The sequence below is a fragment of the Fukomys damarensis genome, unplaced genomic scaffold (assembly GCF_012274545.1).
Source record: "Fukomys damarensis isolate Sample0158 unplaced genomic scaffold, DMR_v1.0_HiC HiC_scaffold_23, whole genome shotgun sequence".
Classification (NCBI taxonomy): Eukaryota; Metazoa; Chordata; class Mammalia; order Rodentia; family Bathyergidae; genus Fukomys; species Fukomys damarensis.
The window spans coordinates 53,168,741-53,175,509 of record NW_022900935.1 but is presented as its reverse complement, the minus strand read 5'-3'; the positions used below and the strand labels follow the sequence as shown (position 1 = coordinate 53,175,509).

The 6,769-nt window shown below is 46.3% G+C and overlaps 1 long non-coding RNA gene across 1 annotated transcript; it reads left to right on the top strand.

Annotated features, from left to right (window-relative positions):
- The first annotated feature begins 38 nt into the window (after positions 1-38).
- On the top strand, positions 39-5,231 carry LOC104857103. Its single transcript, XR_778788.2, has 3 exons — positions 39-373; positions 775-1,767; positions 4,396-5,231. It is a non-coding gene; the product is annotated as an uncharacterized LOC104857103 (long non-coding RNA).
- Positions 5,232-6,769: the final 1,538 nt, after the last annotated feature.

Below are 6,769 nucleotides of genomic sequence, written 5' to 3'. Positions count from 1 at the left end.
CTGCTGGGCTGCGGGTCCCCTGCTGGTTCTCTGGCTCTTGCGCTTGCTGCAGCTGCTGGGTGCTCGCGAGGAGCCTCGGGAGCCGCGGTCACGTGCGTCGGGCCTGACGCGCGCCAGCGGAGCCCGACTTTCTGTTTCCTTTTAATTGCGCCCACTTCCGCAAAGAAGGGCTCCATCTCTGAGCCCGGGAGGTGGAAGCCGGGATGGCTGCCCCTGCCTGTGGGGGCTCCCTTTCTCTCCAGCCACTCCCATCGCCCTTTCTCTGTGGTCACATGCTCGCCGCCTGCTGTCACCTCCACCCGCCCTATTTCAAGACCACTGGTTAGAAAATAGCCGGCGTGAGCCTGGAGGGTTTTTGGTGTCTTTTCTGAAGGTGATTCTTGACATTCTGCTATCCCGAGTCCTCACCTATAACTAGACATCCCTCCCTACCCTCACTCTCAGCTCTTTGTGACATTTTCTAACCCCTGCAAGGGCTTTGGTTTTAGGCAAAAGAAATGGAGTCCTTGTTCATCTGAGATGTGGTCGTTAGTCTCGCTCATTTGCAGTCGCACCCGAGCTGCATTATGATTTCAGTAGTGCTGAAATCAGTGGTGTGGAGGGTGAGGTCATGGTGAAAATCCCCCCAAACCGGACACTGATGCAGATTCTTCCCCATGAGGAAGCAGATAAGCAAATAGAGCCCTGCAGCAGGCAAATTTTAGGTTTCCTGCCAGATTACAGAGGATATGACCAAGAAGAGACTTTGTTTTGTTTTTGCTTCTCTCCCAGCAGCAGACTGAAGCTAGGACACCTGAAAGGCCTACCTGGAGACAAGCGACAAGTGACAGCTGGGTCGGCAGAGTGACCGCTAGCAAGGACTCTGGAAGCTGCCTTTTGTTTCATTCTTAGTAAAGTATTTAGTTCCGAGTGGAAAAAACCAAAGGCTGTTCAGGTTTTGGCAGTGCAACCTAATGCTCCTTGGTTTGGGCTCCTGTAGCTCAAACTTGTATGATAGGGAGTTGGGGAAGAGGTCAGCACTCTGACAGTCTTATGAGCAAGTTTAAATTTAAAAATCAGTGCTAATCAGTTACTGTCTGGGGTTGGGTTCATGACTGAGGAGTCTCATGACTCAGTACATTGGCTGCAGTAAACAATGCCTGTAGTTGGATAATCTCCCGCTGTGCTGGCCAGGCCCACTCCCTTGACAATCCACAATCTCCAGAGTGGAGCAGGATCATCCCTAGTGTCTTTGGATAAGGAGGGTCAGGGTTGCGGTGCAGTGCTCTCAGGCCAAATGTATGGTAAAAGTCGAGCCTGGGTGGAAGATCTGTGTCCGGACTAGTGTTAGGGAGGCCTTCCTCTTGGACCGTGAAAGGTCTAGCCTCTACCCAGGACTGGAACTTAGCACAAGCCCCAAAGCCAGGTTCTGCATCGACTCCAGTTACTTACCAAACTGCAGCAAAGACAAAAGGCAAGCCTGTAAATTAGACTAGTTAACACCCGCCTGCCCCCCACCCCCGCGCCCCACCGCCACCAAGTGTGAGCAAAGTAATGGAAAACCAAGGATGCCTAGGAGGCAGGAAGGTATTCCTGCCCAGCCAGTTCATGCTGTGACAGGTAGAGCAGCAGAGAAGCTGTTCAGAGCCCTGGATGGAACTTTACTCTGGAAGCAGCCTGAAGAAGACTGAGCCCAGCTACTCATTCTGAAAAAGAGACCTCTTTGGTCCCTGCCTGGGATTTGTCTGTAGCTATCCTACTTCTGATGATCAAGACACTTTGTAAATTGTAAGCATAGAATTAAGAGTTTGGTGATTCCTCACGAAGTTAAACATGGACTTGTCATGTGATCCAGCAATTCCACTTTTCAGAGAACTGAAAACAGGCCTTTAAACAAAAGCTCATATGCCTATGATCATGGCAGTACTGTTCAGAATAGCCAAAAGCAACCAAATGCCCATCAGTGAATGAATGACATGTACACCCAATGGGATTATTCAATCATGAAAAACAGTGAAGTGGGCTGGGGGTGTAGCTAGCTCCGTGGTAGAATGCTCACCAACACCACACACACAAAAAGAATGAAGTACTGATACATAGTACAACACGAAGGAACTTTGAAAATATTATGCTGAGTTGGGCACAGTATAATGGACCTGTAATTCTTGTATTGAGGGAGGCAGAGGCAAGAGAAAAACTGAGCTCAATATAAAGCAATCCTGGGTTCAGTCCCTAATACTGGGGGGAAATAAGTTATGCTCAATGAGGATAAAAGGCCACATATATTATGGAAATGTTCAGAATAGGCAAACCCACAGAAACAGAAACCAGATTAGAGTTGCCAAGGGCTGGGATTGAGGGAAGAATGGAGGACGACTGCTTAATGGATACAAGATTATCGTTGATGAAAATGTTTTGGAACTAGATAGTGGTGACGGTTGCTGAACACTGAATGTAGCAGATGCCACTGAGGTGCACACTTTAAAATGGTCAAATGATGACTTTTATGACATATGAATGTTTCCTCAGTTAAAAGTTAGGGAAAAGATACTTTCCATAAACTGTCATCGGCATTTAACATTGATGTTCCCACACTGGGCAAAGTCTAATGAATAAAAAGTACCATTGCATGTATTCCAATATGCTCACAATTATTTGCACCAGAAGTAATCTTTGGTTACACTGAAATGGTATCAGTGCTGCTTTAACTTTCAGATGCATCATTTCATGAGTGAAAAGAAAAAAGCCTAAACTTTTTAAGGGAGTATGGAATCTGTCTACTGATTAGAACCGAATCTTCTGGGTGCTGCTTCCAACAGATCCAGATGTCAGTTCATTAGAAACATCTGTATTGTTGCTAGCCAGTTAATCCGTATGTAAAAGAGGGATTTAGATCCCCCCTGCAGCTGTGTTAAAATGATAGGAACAGTTGTTTAGTTGCAGTGTTCTTTCTGGAAACTCAAAATTTAATAGTAAACAGTTTTGCAAGATAAATAATGAAAGGTGCTACTACACATGAGATACATCTCCCAGTGACATCCGCTTGTCATTTTTGGGAAGGGACAAGCTCTTTCCCATAACACTGCCCCTCACAAAAGCTCCCATTTGAACTCTTGGCATGGAAAGGTAGGGTTCTACTTTATAGTCATAGTTTATTTTCAATTTTTAAAAATGGTATTACTGAGCTTATTTACCAATCTTTGTGCCAAATAACTTTGGGCTGTTTACAAAAATCAAGATAATCCGCATAGGACAAAAATGTGTCACCCTCAGACATATTCAAAGAATGTGCCAGAGGCTCCAGGAACAGTTCCAAAGAAGAGTTTTTAAAAATCTCTTTTTGAATGATGGGAAATATAATTTAAATAAATGTTTTGCTTGCCAAGGTAACTACTCACTACGCAGGATGGGACAACACCCATTTAGATGTGTTTATTTAAAGTTCACTCACATTACTTGATGGTTAAACCTTAGGTTAATTTTCTAATAATGATGACACATCCAGCGTTTTTGTTACACAACTCTCTTGTGTTTCACCATCCATATAAAATAGGTGGATTCACATTCTTTCTTCCCAATGAAGCAGCCATGGCCTTTTTCATACTTCCCTTTCCTTACTAGGAAAGGAAGGGAATTCCCAAGCTCTCCCATAGTACAAACTTCTTACATTTCTGTGATGTGTTAAATGCTTCAAAGCACTCTGACCTACTTTTTATCTCATTCACTGCTCACAATAGCCTGACTAGGAACACCCAGTATTAACCTCACTCTCCTTGGACAGAAGGAGAAGCTGATGGAAAGGAACGTGTCAAAAATTTTTTTTTCAAGGCCCCGCTCACTGTGGCCCTCCGCAGAGCCAGGACCAGAGACACCCTCGTTTGACTCTGATATGCCAAAATAGACCTGGTGCTCGGGATGCCTGGGATGTGTGAAGACAAAGGGGAGGCCAGAAATTAATTGCACTTAGCTTCCAGGCTCTGTGGAGTCCTGCAGTTTTGTTTGTCCATTGTTTGGTCTGTTTTCCCAGCCCCTTCCAGGCTGGCTGCCATCTTGAAGTTCCCCAGCTGTTCGGCTGATTCTAGGAAGATGTTCCGTAGTCTGTACTTTGAGCTTAGGCTCTGCTTGTAAAATGTTCCAGGTGGCCGATGAACAAATAAAAAAAAAGAGGAGCCGAGCTTAGGGCAGAGTTTTACCAGGTGTATAAAGCCCCACACTTTATTCACTTAACATGAGTTAGATCTAAAAGGGCAGCATTTTTGGGGTAATGAAATTTTTTGTTGCCCATTACCAGAATTAGCTTCTCATGTGGAAAGTTTTGTATGAAACCAGACATGTGGAATTGAATTGTGGGTGGCTTTGTTGGTTGTTGTTAATAGTGGAAAACATGACTTTAATTATTGGTTGTATTTTTCTCAGCCTCTGAAAAAGATCCACCGACTCCTGATGACCAGCTGAGATCTCAGCTTAACGGAAGGCAGGAACCTGTAGTATCTTGAAGACACATACCAGAACCCTATAAATGCTCACACCTCCTTGCCTGCTGCATCAGACCTGCTCCTGGGAAATCTGTTTGTGTAACACTGTGCACAAGGCTGAGTCTGTACACCTGATATTCTTTCTGAGACACTGAAAACAACCTGCTTACTCCGTCTCCTTCATTTTCCCTTCACACTTTTAAAGTCTGGGATACGTTTGTTTTCTTGCCTTTAAATGTCCCTTGCCAGGAAAAAGCAAGGATTCGTAATTAACCTAAACTTTGCTTCTCTGAGGAAGTTCAACCTGGCATTCTGAATTTATTCCTGCGGGTCAAAATACCCTGCTTCCAGTCTGGTGGCAGGAGTTTTCTTTCCCTCGAACGCTGGATGAACAGGTTGGGACCTGCTGCTCCCAGAAACCACACTCTTAGCTGGCTGGCTCTGGCTCTAGGTAGCATCACATGTCATGGCCTGCAGAGCTGGCCTTTGCCTCACTATAAAGTGCCAGGAAGCACCAGCTGGTTGAATCTATCATCGGACAGTCAAGGCTCACCCAGGGGTGCTGAGAAGTGAGCCAGTGGCCCATATGGCCTTCGTCAGACTATGGCAGACTGGCTCCCAGAGCAAATAATGTCATCAGCTTGTCTCTCTCCACATTCCTGTGTCAGCTGCTAAGGAGAAGAAAGGCGAGCTCATGGAAGGATTCAGGGAAAGGTTGTGCCTCCTGAGTCAGAATGACACCCTGCAGGGCTTAGAAGATTCTCCTGGCTATGCCAGACCCCAACGGGGAGATGAGAGGCAGAGAAATAAAAGCCAGGAGAAGTGGCTTGATGTGTGCCTGTAATTTTGTAATTAGGATTGCTTGAACTGTAATAGGCAAAGTTCCTTTAAGTAACGAGCTAATCCACTATTCTGTCTAAACCAGTATGACTCATATCAGATTGCTTGTCATTCATTTTGTTTTCCGGTAAAGGCTTGTAGTGCAGTGGACAGAATTTGGGTGAGAGCTCAGTTAGCGGATCCAAGCCTCATCTCTCCTATCTGTAGAATGGGAGTAGTTGTACGGGAAGATTGCTCACGGTGCACTCAGTGTCTGTCCATACCCAGGAGATTTAATTTAGACCATCTGAAGAAGAAACAGCATCTGTAAAAGCCTTCAGAGGCTCGGTCGTATTGTCACTGTCATAATGTTCTCCCTGTACCTTCGCTAAGCCCTCTAGACTGTGGTGTAAACATATTTCTTCTCTCTCCCCTGCTCAGCTTCACTTAAAGCTGCCACCATGACCAACAGGACCCGTTTCTGGTTGCCTGCTAACAATGAGAAAAACAACACGTACCTATGAAAGTAGTCCCCAAACTAAACTCTGAAGAAGGATGGGTTTTATTAGTAGTCATCAGTAGCCTCAGGAATCACCTTGTCAACCAGAGAGCTGAGGCTAGCTAATGGAAATGTTGGCACAGTACAGTAAGAGCAGGGGCTTTGTTTTCTAAATGCCGTAAGATTGGAGTATCTCCATAGGGGTTAGCTAAGACGGTGGAGCTGGTGGAGTTGGTGTTACCGCGCTACTTTCTGTGGTGGTGCTTACTTACCCAGCTGATGAACTGGGATCTGTCCTCAAGGTCATGGTACTGAGGGGATGGCTGATGGCATCCATGTTAGTACTTCAGCCCATGCCTGCGTGCTTGGTGTGGGCCTACCCCCAACAGCCACCTCGGACAGCCCTGTGGCCTGTGGGTGGACCCATCAAGGATACAAGAGGTCTTCAGAACAGGCCCACATGCAGGGAAGTGGCTTGGCCTGCTTGAATAAGGAACTCTGGGATCCTGGTACCTGCAGGTCAGTGTGAGAGGAAGCTCAGGTCCTTGGGGGTCCCTTGGCCTTGCTCCATTTGTAGGGTGAGCATTGGAGAGGGCCAACTGAATCCCCTGAAGCCCTGCCAGGCCGGGGCCTCTCCTGCCCAGTGAAGGGTGGGACCAGCTGGGAAGATGCCGTAAGATAACATCCTTCACAGGGGCCGAGCCAGACCTCAAAGACTCCCAAGTTCTCAGGCTCTTGAGATGGATCCCAACAGGGACCCTTACGAATGAGTGTTCAGCTGAACGTCATTCACAAGCCAGTCCTTGCTCGTGGACAGCTTGTGCCTAGCCTGTACACCATAGGAGTCTATGGAGGCCTAGTAGTTTCTGCCTTTACCAAGACCACCCCAAGCTGAAAGCCTCTGAAAAGAGTACTTTATGAAAAACCAGCTGCATAATGTACAGTATTCTGGACTAATTCTTGGTTCCCAGTCACCTTTCAATAGCAGGTACTCAGT